Source organism: Neopelma chrysocephalum, unplaced genomic scaffold, assembly GCF_003984885.1.
Source record: "Neopelma chrysocephalum unplaced genomic scaffold, ASM398488v2 Primary Assembly neopelma1_101, whole genome shotgun sequence".
NCBI classification, from domain to species: Eukaryota; Metazoa; Chordata; class Aves; order Passeriformes; family Pipridae; genus Neopelma; species Neopelma chrysocephalum.
Window position 1 is genome coordinate 1392621 of NW_020897764.1, and position 12342 is coordinate 1404962.

The 12342-nt window shown below is 44.4% G+C and overlaps 1 protein-coding gene across 2 annotated transcripts in view; it reads right to left on the reverse strand.

The window, feature by feature from the left end:
* The window catches only part of VIPR1 (vasoactive intestinal peptide receptor 1), a 109405-nt gene that overhangs the window by 72193 nt on the left and 24870 nt on the right, over window positions 1-12342 (reverse strand). The gene's annotated exons all lie outside the window — the stretch shown is intronic.

Sequence of the window (12342 nt, forward strand, 5' to 3'; positions counted from 1 at the left end):
GACAACACTTTTTTTCCCTCAAGTGGTTTCTCCTCAGTCAGACTTAATTATATTGTGTTTGTAATACAACAGTGGCTGTGAATGTTCAGGTAATTAATCGTGGACTCCTTACATGAACTGCCTCAATCATAAAGTGTGAAAATATTGATTTTTAACTCCAAAAAAAGGAAACAGGAGCTCACACATATCACCGTGTCCCCTTGTCACCAACATGCTCTCAACCTGGGGGGACACCTTGACTGTTGCTATGGTAATTACACACAGAAACTGAGGCTGCACCAAACCCCATCTCTTTTAAAGGGATTGGAAAGGGCATTCAGAGGGAAAAAGGGCATTTAGAGGGAGCAACCTATTCAGAAATCCAGCTGCAAAGAGGTGGAAAGAGGGGAATGATGTGAGGAGAGCACAAGTCTTGGGCTGAGTTTATACCCTCACTGTCAAATGTGATGTGGGAGAAAACACGAGTCGTGTGAGCTTCAGGGACAGATTATGAAGGCATGGCATGAACCTGTAAAAAGTCATTGATTCAGTGTTCACTCGTAAGGATTTTGGAAAAAGCACAAATTTTCATCCGAAATAGGCAGAGAAAATAAATTAAATTAAAAAAAACCCCTTTCCCCGTCTCGTTTCAAAACGTGTAATTGTTGCTCTACCCATGTATTTGCCAGACAAGTTTGTAAAGGGGAAGGTCCAGAAATCCTTTGAAGGAACAATTGTTTGCTGTAAATTGCCCTTTGGATTAACATTATAAAATAATTTAGCCCATTAACTTTATTCTCACCGTTTCCTATTGGCCTTTTAGTTTTCTTCCCTGTTTCATACCATGCCTGGTTCAGATTGTAATTTCCTTTAGGTTGGGAATAGGCCTTGATTAGCGGTGTATAAACAATTAATTATGTGGGTTTCTAGTCAAATCAAAAATAAATAATAAAACAAACACGAGAAGAGGGAGAATCATTAGGAGTTGTCTTCATTCTCAAATGTTTCTTTTTCCCAAAGGGAAACAGATCTTTGGAAATTTGATCTTGGCTCCTCTAAAATACCATAAATTCATTTTGTTTTGATTTACAGTGCTTGTTGCCTTTTTATTTTAACCTCAAAAAAGCACGCGGGGAAGCGTGAGAGATTTGCAGAACACTTGCTGTAAAAATAAAGACTGAAATGTTTTCAAAACAGCCGCATTTTTCAAAGGACAGTTTTAACTCTCTGGACTTAAGCTATTGCCAAATTCATGTCACATCTATAAATACCTCCAGTTTTCCCTTTAAAATTAATTCATACTGCTCTAACCTTGATCAGGGCTGGCAAAGCACTGTGTGCTTCTACAATATATTTTATTATTATTTTTTTATGCAGCAATTTTTGCACCAAACCCATTAGCAAGTACTTCACTGCCACTTCTTCCCTTCACTAAAAAATCAGGCCTAAGTTGCTAGGTTGCATATTTACCTCAGTGGCCCCGTATTTTCTTTTGAGTAACTGTTTTTATCACCTTTCAAAACAGAGATAAGGCTGTAGTCTGAAAAGTGAGCTTGTGATAGACTCAGGTAAACTTGATTACAGGTATAATTTTTAAAATCGCGTATTTTTTACATACAGTCCAAGAGAAAAATATATCTGTGTTAGGCAAACCAGTGAAAAAAAGAGTGTCCAGTAGCTAAACCACCAAAATACAGGTGATCTTGGCTTTTGTAGTGCTGGTGCTGACTTTTTGGGATCTTTTAGGTGAGGTGAGTTGTCACAACAACCCCACAACAGCCACAGGCTGGAGAGAGGGGCTGGAAAAGGGGCTGGAAAAGGCCCTGGGGGTGCTGGTGACAGTGGCTGAACATGAGCCAGGTGTGCCCAGGTGGGCAACAAGGCCAAGGGCACCTGGCCTGGATCGGGAATAGTGTGACCACAGGACCAGGGCAGGGATTGTCCCCCTGTGCTGGGCACTGGTGAGGCCACACCTTGAATTCCGTGTCCAGTTTTGGGCCCCTCATGACATTGAGGGGCTGGAGTATGTGCAGGGAAGAGAACAGAGCTGGGGAAGGGGCTGGAGCAGCAGGAGAAGCTGGGGGGGCTCAGCCTGGAGAAAAGGAGGCTCAGGGGGGACCTTCTGGCTCTCTAAAACTCCCTGATGGATCCAGGGAAGGGTCGGGCTCTACTCCCAGGGAACAAGGGACAGGATGAGACAAAACAGCCTCAAGTTGTTCCAGGGGAGGTTTAGGTTGGATATCAGGGAAAACTTCTTCATCAAAAGTGTGAACACTGGAACAGGCTGCTCAGGGCAGTGGTTGAGTCACCGTCCCTGGAGGGATTTAAAAGCTGTGTAAATGTGGCACTTGGGGACAGGGTTAGTGGGGACTTGGCAGTGCTGGGTTAGTGGCTGGACTTGATGATCTCAGAGCTCTTTTCCAACCTTAATGATCTTGAGATTCCATAAGCAAACAAAGAGTGGGATGCATCTCGACTTCTCTCTTAGTGGGAAATATCACCCTTAATTTTAGCTGAGTCAAAGCTCTATGTTCAGTCAGAACTGATTTTTTACCATTCCTAGCCCACAGAGAGCTAGCAAGCATCAGCTCTGAAGGCTTTCATCCCACTTCCCTGACTGCAGTTGGACTAGTTCAAACTGAAACACCTACTACTTAGCTGGAGGAGGTCAGTGATGTGTGAATTTAATGTCTACAGACCTTTAACTGAATCACCAAGGTCAACAAACAGATTCACAGTGGAGGACTTCGAGTTTATGGCTCATTTGCCACATTAAGTAAACAAGTAAATAAATAACCCAATCACAGCAACCCTCTTCTCCCTCCTTAGTGATAACAGCAATAACCCTCACATATCACAGCTGTCACTGATACAGGCCAACAAAGGCAAGTGGAATAAAAAATAATGTGAAAATATCACAGCTTTGGGCATCATTAGGAAACAGAAAGTGTGTCTTTTTGTGTTGGTGGGTCACAAGTACCTCTGGTAGGATGGTGAGCAAGGCAACAAGTTCAGCTGCCTCAATTCACCTCCCAGTTGGCAAAACGTTCATGGCTGAAAAGACCCCTCAAGAGCTGCAACTCTTGCCTGTCAAGGGGGATATTCCCTGGGATAAGGGACTAAATAAGTCTCTTTCCTTGGTGTATTTGTCCTAGAAAAGTTGGAGTAGATTTTATAGACAGCTTGGTACAAACTCACTTTACTACTTCCCCAGCTCTGGTGGGTTTTTTTGTTTGTTTGGTTTTGGTTTTGTTTGGTTTTGGGTTTTTTTTTATGTTGTGGAAAAGGAAGAGATTTTGGGCTTCAAAATCTTTCTGTGGGCAACTGGCCACCCAGACAGGGGGCTGAGGAGCACATGGATTCCCATTGCCCATCCAAAAAGTAAATATAAAGGAAAGACACGACAAGCTCTGGTTAGCTCACATCAACATCAGACAGTGAAAAATAATCCAGTTTCTTGGGAATATCTGTTATAGTTGAAGCTGAAACTTGATAACACCCCACACCCCCTTCACTAATCCCTCCTGGCATGGCCAAGACAACACGTAAAAGTTGTGGTGGGTTTGTCACCAGTTGTGTGGGTTTGTTGTGGAGGGGCTGCTTCTCCTGCTCTTTGAGCAGAAAGATGAAGGGAATGTTTTCCTGGACGTGATCTCCTGCAGCTCTCAATCCTGCAGCAGCTCTCACATGGAGTTACAACCAAAGTCTTTATTAATGAGAGTTTTCCTTCCCGCAGGATCCCAAGAGTTGTTAGAGGATTATCACACAGCCTGCTGCTGCAAACAAAGCCTTTGTGTGCACTCTTTAATTAAATACAACTCAAAGGATTGTCACAGACTGCAGGAGCTGCAGAAATGTTTGGTCTCATCTCTGCTGTCTGCCATCAGCGGGGTCAGAATAACCACGGCCCAGCTCTTTGCTCCTCAAAGACAGGTGGGATTTCCAGCAGAGCCACAGCTGCGGGTGAGCAGGAGTATGGACCCAGGAGAGGTGATATGAGCCTGAGGATGGCCCTTTCTCCTGATGCCAGAGTCTCCTGGAGCTCACTGTGGGGAGAATCCAGCAGAGATGAGGACTAAGGTGACCTCAGCAATAACAGGATTTGGAGTCAAACAAAAAGGAGTAGAATTGAAAAGCCTACAGGGGATGAAATCACATCCTTCACCCATTTCTGTTCAGCTCCCAGAGCCTACATCCTACATCCAAAACTAACTTTTAGTTATGAGAGACAATTTCTTATACCATGACTACATTCCCCTGGCTTCTGGGAAAACAGTAATGGAATAAGACAAGAGCATCAGTTGCCTTCCCAGAATTTCTATAACTTGACTTCAGTCATTGCTTGAGGTGGAGGTGAAGGTTCTTAACCTTTTCTCGTGTGAATCAGAAGGGAAATGAAATATTTTAGCAGCCAGATCTTATTTCAAGCATCAGAAGCATAACCTGAAGGAGCTACTTCTGGCTCCTTGTCAGAAGAGCTCCCCATTTCAGTCCATGGCTCTCATCCATACTCATTATTTTAGACGTACAGGACTGAAGGAACTTCTTACACAGAAATCTCAGCTTTGATTTCTTCCATAACTTCCTTCAGCTCTGTCTTAAACTGGATTTTAGATTCTTTTCAGTTTCTTCCTTTCAAATATCCTCAGGAAAATACAGCTTTATTCCTAAAAAACCCCCGAGTCAAAAAAATACTGTGTAAAAATGCAAGAATGAGCAAAAAGACTGAACCAAAGAAAAACACCAACTCAGGATTTTTACCTATGATGATGGGTGACACAATTTCCAACAATAAGACTGTCAAAAGCTACTAAAGCTCTGGTGCTTTTGGGACAAGGGGAAAAAAAAAGGAAGTATTTATGGAGTATTATAATTATTTGCTCTTCTACAGGACCTTGTCTAAGAATCCAAAACCATGTTACCAATATGACAACACGGGGAAGTAAATGTTAGATATCAGTAACAGAGACATAAACTGGATGATAAGACCACGATTAAAACACACCAAACATCCTGTGTGGCCTCTGTAGGATCATTGCAGGAGGACTTGCAAACCCAGTGATTTTTAAAGACTTATACAGTGTTATATCCTCACATATAGATATTTAAATATATACAGATATTTAAATATATATATTTAAATATAAATAAATAAATATATATATTTAAATATATCTATATATACATACATATAAAGTTATATTCTCCTGTGACCTGGATCAGGGGTAGCAGCACATGTCCCTCAGAGCCTTTTCCAAATAAAAGAGATCCAGGCACCTGCCCAACCATCCTGACTCTCACTTTTCTGTTCAAACCACTTCATTTTATGCTTCTGCCAAACACAATCACACCCATGACAGATCTGTCATTTGAGGAGGAAAGCAGATGTCTTTTTCCAGCTGATCCAGGCAGGCCCTGTCAAACAAAGGCAACTTTGGCCAAACCAACCCAGCAGCTTGGAGGCACCGAGGCTTCATTTACTCCGATTGTCCCATTTTTGTGGGAGGGGTTGGAAGGTCAAGGAAATGGGTGTTTTGCAGAGAGCTTGGAGAACCAGAAGGAAGGGAAGTTGAGCAACTATTCTTTAACTCCTTAGTGACAAGTTTGTATGAGCCTCTCCTGGAAAACAGAGCTGAATTAGGGTCTTAAGAAAGAAGTGACAGCCTGGAACTGGAGTGATGACACAGCAGCTAAAAGACAGGCAGCACTTGAGTAAATTCTTACAACCGAGCAGGAGACAGCTCTGATGGCTGGGTAAGCACGTTTTGCTCCTTTAAATTATCATCTGGAGTAAGCAAGTATGAATTCCCATCCCAGGATGCTCAGACTAAGGGTCTGGATTCAGATTATTGCAGAAATAGAGGGATGCAGCAACGCTGAGATCAGCCGTGCTTAGATCTACAATTCAGAGTAAGGGGCAAAGTGCTGTAATATCTCTCCTATGACTGAGAAAAAATGAGAAAGGAACAACTGTGATAATCCCAAAAGCATATGGGGACTGTAAAGTGGACACCACTCCCTGACTTCTCTAGAAATTGGAGGCAGCAAAGTAACTTGCAGTTTTCCCTGAACTACTGGTGATTGACTGCTTTTAATTTCCTTTTACCTCTGGGTGTAAGAAGCCTGCTAGAGGAAAAGTCTGCTCCCTTTCTTAAAGAGTGTTCCAAAACTTACCCACTAAACTGATCAAACCTCCTGTGGGAAATTCACCCCCGAAGCATCTGCTCAGTCAACTACAGGGGCAGCAGAAATACAAAGGAAATGCAGACCCAGAACTGCCTGACAGGACTCAGAAACATGATTTGGGGATCCATGGGCAAAAATTAGGTGTCTGTGTGTAAACATCTACATTTATCTGCTTCACACTGATTGTCCTTCCTCACCTGAAGAGAGAAGGAAGCATTTTCAGGGCATGAGTCACTCCAAATTAAAGGAAATGTCTAAAACAGAATAAGAGTAAGAGGAAACCCTCTACTGTTTCATCCAGGGAGCCTGAGGCAACTGGCTCAGGGGTGGATGTCTAGACTGCAAATATCTAAAGGTAAATGAGATAAACCCACAGACTTGGGCTCATGTCTAAATTCAATGATTCCCCTCCAGACAGCCCCATCCTTCCCCAGCCCACTCCCAGAGCAGCTGTGAGATGGTAACTGGAATGATCCTCACAGAGAAGTTCAGTGAAAGTCTAGTGAGTGCTCTAATTTGCTCACAGGTTGTGGTTTTTTTCAAGATGGAAATGCTGCTGTTCAGGAAAGGTCCTTGGCTTCAGGAGAATGTGCAGGCAGGTGTTAATACTGCCCTGAATTGCTGCTCATCCAGCCCTGAGTCATCTCTTCAAGGAGCCACCTCTTCGCTGCTGGGGACAGAAGAAACTGTCCCTAATTCAGTTGCGGGCACAGAAGGGACTATAAAGCCTCAGATCCTAATTCCTGACAATGTCTCCATCCATCCAGATCTGATTCTTGCCCTGGGCAACCCCAGAGTGCCCCCACCCAGTCCTGCCCGCTCTCCTCTGCACCTCCAGCTCACTCCAGCTGTGGCACCAGAGTCTTCTATTCCTCCTGAAACCAACCCATGTGTCCCCCTCCAGTAGGTCCTCCTGCCACCACAGTAAGATCTGGACTGAACTCAGCTGGCCACAGAAAGGTGGAAGGCTCTGTGTGGCAGGTAGAGCAGAAGGGGTTCCCAAATCCAGAGGCAGGGAGTTTGGTGATTTGAGCAATGCCCTGGAGAGCCCCCGAGCAGGGAAGTGGGCAGTTCAGTACAGAGCCTGGGACAAAATCAGAGCTTGATCCAAATCACAGTGAAGTCCCTGAGGCTTCTCCCCTGCCCTTCCCATTCCCAATCATTCCCTGGACCTCTCCCACTGCCTGGGAGCTGCATACACACAAAACCTTCAGCAAACAGGACCCCCCAGGCCTTCTGCAAGGCTGGATATTGGGAGTTATTTATAACCAGGGGGCTGGATAAAGTGATCTGAGCGTTCTTTAGTTCTCAGAAATGCTGCAGTGGTCTGGTTGGAGGAACAACAGCCTTGGTTTAACAACATGGGCGGCTCCTTTTAACTTTTAGAGGAAGTGAAAGCTCTGAGAGTGTCTAGAAATCCAGTGTAAATCCAGTCTCCCCACACCATCAGTAAAGCAAAGGCTGGAGTGACAGTCCAAACTATCAGCACTCACCCTACACAGTTCTGAGTGCTCTGTGGGAAAGGCCAGTATGAAAACACAGGAATAATGAAAAATGTGGTTCCACTGTTCCTGGCTGAAAGGTTGAACAAGCTACAGGTTGAACAGGTTGTACCATGAGCCCGAGAGCCTCGGACACGCAGGAGAGTTGAACAAATGTGACATGACACAACTCCCCCACGCTGTCTGAACCAGGCAAGCGTGCAGCACTTCCACCTGACGGGAACACTGATGTCCTCCCAGGAGCCTGAGGGCCGCAGCTAAATTGTTCTGACAGCTCCAACCAGCCTCCCCATCACAATGCTCAGAGAAGGCTCAGGATCCCAGAACGCCAGGACGCTGTGCCAGGGCTGCATCCCAAAAATCGACACTTCTGCTGAGCACACAGCTGTGTGAAGATGGTCCAAGTGAAGTGTCAGATGCTGGAAATACCTGTGTTACAAACCAGAACAACCCACCAGCAGTTGCCACATTGTGAACACAGAATTATGGAATGGTTTGGGTTGGAAAGGACCCCCGAGAGCATCTATTTCCAACCCCACCGACACAGGGACACCTCCCACTAGACCTGGTTGCTCCAAGCCCCAACCAACCTGGCCTTGAACACTTCCAGGGATTGGACACGGTGAGGCTTGACCAGGAAAGAGTTTAACAATGGTTTTAAGGAGGCAAGGATATCACCCTCTCGCTTCCTGAAGGGACTCATCGCACCAGCTTTGCTGTAATCCAAGAGCTTTGCTTCCCATTGTCATGGTTTGGGAGCCCCAAAATCCAATTCCTGAGTCCAAACCCCCTCCCTCATCTCAACCCTTTGTGAGATGGGTTTTCCAGACACCACACGAGACTCAAAATGGGGGGAAGGGAATATATTACAATGCACTGTACAAATAAATATTACATTACACACATAATCTTAACTATTTCTACCATGATAAATCAGTATTTACAATGGATTAAATCTCTTTTCCCTCCAAATAAAAGTCCAGGAGGGAAGAAGGAAAAGATCCTTTCTACTCTCAGAGTAGAAAGTCAAGGAGTAACCACCTTCCACTGTGCAACCAGACTGTGATGAAACAGCTGTTCAGGCACATAATTAACTCTACTTTATTCCACTGGGCATTTTCTTTTGTCATTCCTTACCTGCTCACAACACAGAAAGGGGAAAAGGATTAAAGGGAAGATGTTTCTGCTTTGCCTGTTTGAAAGGGAAAATATAAAAGGGTGCACAGAAACTGAATGCTTAGATGGCAAAACCAAATCTTAGTGGTACAGTATCACCAGACCCCTCTCTGGTGGTGCCACTGGCTGTAGATCTCAGCATGTTTTACAAAGGTGGTGTCTCTAATGACTTTTGGCAGATGGAGAAACCAAGGCAGAAAGCCTAAGATCAAAAAAAAAAAACAACCCAACAAATAAAGAAACAAATCCAAAACCACCAAAAACCAAACAAAAACCAAAAAAACCACAAACCAAAACCACCACCAATAAAAACAAAACAAAACAAAAGCCACAAAACCCCAAACAAAAAAAACCCCAAAAGAACCCAAGAAACCCCCAACTCATGACCACCCCCCCAAAAAAAAACAACAACAAAACAACACATCAACACTGTCAGGTTGGTCTCTCTGTCTCCAAAAACTCCTTCCTTAGAGCAAAGATAGACAAAACCCTAAATGCTTCCCACTCTCTGTTGGCAGCATTTGTATGTCTCTAAAAGACCTTTCCACGTGCCAGAGTATCCTGAAGTCCACATCTGTCAGAGATATGAAACATTTAAATGTTCTCCTCAAAATACCCTGGTCTGGCAGCAGAGAGCCAACAGAGAAAAAGAGAATTTGGATGGAAAAAAGAGGAGGGAAGAAAGGAGTTGGGCCCTTTTTCCATGGGAACAAGAGAAAGACTTCAAATCTCACTTTAGGAATATTGACAGTCAGGAAGCAAAACCTGAGATGGGCATTAGGAGGCATCAGGACACCCAGGCAGAGCAGCTGATAGTTCAGGAAAGAAAATGATGTTTAGAGCAGCAGAATGAGCAGAAAACCTCTGAGCACTGCTGGAAGTCTCACCCTGGCTGTCAAGAGCAACTCAGCTAAGCAGAGTTTGAGCCACATAAACAAAAAGAGAACAACATCAGGGTAAAAAAAAAAAAGAGAAGTCCTGAAATTCAAGTGAAAGCTAATCACAGCCCCCCAAAAAGGAGAAGCAACACCCTCCACTTCTGTTCACTGGCTTCCCCAAAGAATTGGAGGTGAAAATACAGTTTTACTAGTACAAAGTTGAATAGTTGCACATGGGGGAAATCATTTAGCTGGAATTATTGAGAACAACAACAGGGCTGGCTGTGAAGGCAAACAGGAGCGTGGAAACTGTCATATGTGAGGTGAAAGCCACTCAGAAGAGAACAACGTGCTCAGATGGGATGATGGGAGTGGGACCATCTGGCTGAAAGTCAACAAAAGTAAAGCTTTTTTTACATGTAAGAAGGAGGGAGGAAAAAAGATCCAGACAGCTCTCAGCAAGTTAATCTGAGCACAAAAGCACACAAGGCTTTTGAACACCACTTGAAGGAAAATGTAATTGAAAGCGTAATTGAAAGTGTGGCAGCAAGTGGAGATGGGGATAAAATATAAAATGTGGTTTATCAAAAGGAAAGCATGGCAATGTAAGCAATAGTTTGGTTTTTTGTTTGGTTTTTAATAAGGTTGTTGTTGTGGGAGGTGAGATGAAAATCAGTGGATCTAAACTTTCCTATCTTCACTAAATAGTCTGATTCTATTCTGAAAGGAATGACAGCCATAACAGTGGATACAAGGATAATACAACAGCTGGAAGGAAACTAAGGGAGGTTGCCCAGACAGAACTTGTGGCTGCCCCATCCCTGGAAGTGTCCAAGGCCAGGTTGGACTGGACTTGGAGCAACCTGGGACAGTGGAAGGTGTCCCTGCCCATGCCAAGGGAGTCAGAACTGGATGGTCTTGAAGGTCCTTTCCAATCCAAACCGTTCTGGGATTCTATGACATGGCCAGTGGGAAGGCTGCAGGGTGGGATGAAGGCAGAAATATGGAGCCACAGGGAGGTCTGCAGCCACTTAAAGAGTCAGTGGCTCTCCTAAAGATAGAATGAAATGTAATGATGGAACGAGAACAGGAAACAGGGAGCAACCCACAAAAAGGTCCTTGAGAACACAAAACTTCTGCTGGAAACAGCAGAGCAGAAGAATCTGTTATTGTGATTGTGCTTGAGGGATGCTGGAACACATAAACCAAAGCTGCCTGGTTCTACATTATAGGCAACATAATCTTCACGGAGTCTCTGTCTCCAGCAAACACCTCTTGGGGCATTTTCTGACCATTTTGATCCAGGGCAAAGCTCCTTGGTGGCTTCAGGGAACAGGGAACAGTGCAGAATCCATCACATGGCTGCAAATGGCCAAACTGCCCACAATTAGGGATGGGGCAAAGACCCTTAAAAAAGACAGAGAAGGATAATTTAAATCATGATGATGGTGCCTTTAGAGTAATCAGCCCTTTACAGCCACCTCCTCCTTGCTTTAGCAGCCCCAACCTGCCTGGTAACTTCTCCTCCAGAGCTTGAACTTTCCTGGCTCCAACCCAGCATCCCTGGATGTTGTGCTTGCTCACATCAAATCAAGATAGCAGTGACACCAGAGAGCTACCCAAAAATCCTGCAGTCCTGCAGGTTTAGCTCCAACTTCCTGACTGGAAAGTCAAGAGAAGGAAAAAAAAAAAAAGAAAAAAGTCCGATAGCAACTAAATTCAACTTCGGTTCTGGGGAAGAAAGTATGAAACTAAGGCAAAAAAACATTTTGCTGACTCCCCAAAGCTCTTTCAAGTGTGTAAAATCAATTAACTGAGAGACAGGCAGCAGCATGCTGAGCAGCAGGAATATCAGGGAAGAGGACAGGGAACATCTACTCCCACAGATTCACCTCCAGAAGGGCGAGAGAGGGGAGAAAAGGAAAACTGCTGGGAAGAAATCAGCCCTACCTGCTCATTCATCCTTTGCCTCGTGTGCCTCTCAAACACTGAATATCACAATGGATAACAGAAGAGGAGACTTTTTGTTTTCAGGTTCACCAGGATTTCAGCTCTCAAGAGACTTTTGAGGTGGGGTGATTTCAGACTGACACTCAGTGCATAAAAAAACCCACAGCCCTGCACAAAGTCTATAACAAGAGTGGTCATTTTTGCCAATATAGCCCAGGGAACTGTCTCAGTGGTGCTGAGAAATGATTTCTGGTTATAACAAAAGTATTCTGAGACAGCCAGATGCTCTGGCCAGCTGAATGAAAGGACCTGAACCCCCCAAAAAGCTCAATCTTCTACTTGTGACACTGGTGTGGTACCTCCAGCTGATAACACAACCATGGCCTGACTAATTTGTGAAGTGGTTCATCCAACATAACACTGAAGTCACACAAGGGTGAGTTATCCCTTGTGATTATTGTTTTAACAACCCATTCATCAGGAAATTTGGCCAAAGGATCACCCCAATATAGCCCAGGGAAAGGATTCAGCAGAGGCATCGTGGTGGCCACAGAACAAATAGTTCCTAGCGCTGTCTCGTCATCAAATGACAGGAATTTTGGGCTGGAAGGGGTCTCTGGAGGGCTGAATTTGGTCTCACAACAATGCTACTCTTGCTCAGCCACAGATTT